Source organism: Olea europaea, chromosome 19 (assembly GCF_002742605.1).
Source record: "Olea europaea var. sylvestris chromosome 19, O_europaea_v1, whole genome shotgun sequence".
Lineage (NCBI taxonomy): Eukaryota > Viridiplantae > Streptophyta > Magnoliopsida > Lamiales > Oleaceae > Olea > Olea europaea.
The window spans coordinates 8179132-8179866 of NC_036255.1; positions in this window are offsets into that span (position 1 = coordinate 8179132).

The following is a 735-nucleotide window of genomic DNA, read 5'->3' on the forward strand; positions in this document are numbered from 1 at the left end:
GTATGAAAAAATTATATTTTCTTGTTTGATTATTTGTAGTTAGATTGGTGTACATATCACGTTGTAGCATACGAAATTCCAGGCTGTGGGATTAGGTTTCTGTTATGCTTTGCTGTGTTTGCATTTAGTCCAGTTATTACATGCAGTTTCTGTTTTCTGAAGAAATCGCTGGTCCTGACATACATCCAACATCCACATGGTTCCAATGGATCGATACCTTGTTACTAAAAGACACTATATGCAAAATAATAAATATAAATAAAAAGTAAATAATTTTGTGTGCTACGTGTTGTTCCGTAGGGTCCGTAATGTATTATAACGTCCTAAGCTGGTTAAAATAAAATTAATAAAATTTGTCATGAAATGTAGAGTTAAAAGTAATTATTGACTTTAATTTAAATTTTAATCAAACTTTTTAGCTAAATCAACTCCCAGTTTCGGGTTCATAAGTAGTGACAATTGCTCTATCCGTCTAACTGAAAAATCATTTCTTCTTCCAACCTTTCATAAATGCTTAGTCTTTGTTTGATACAGATTTTAAAATTCAGATGTTAATCTAAATTAAAGTCAACAATTAATTTTAACTATATATTTTATGGGACCCACAACTTTTCAACCACACATTTAATCAATTTCTATCAAAATTTTACTAAAAATCTGATTTTAATATCTATTAAACAGGGACTAATTGATCACTTCAAAATGGGCATCTTTAATTGTATGTATTCTTGTTAA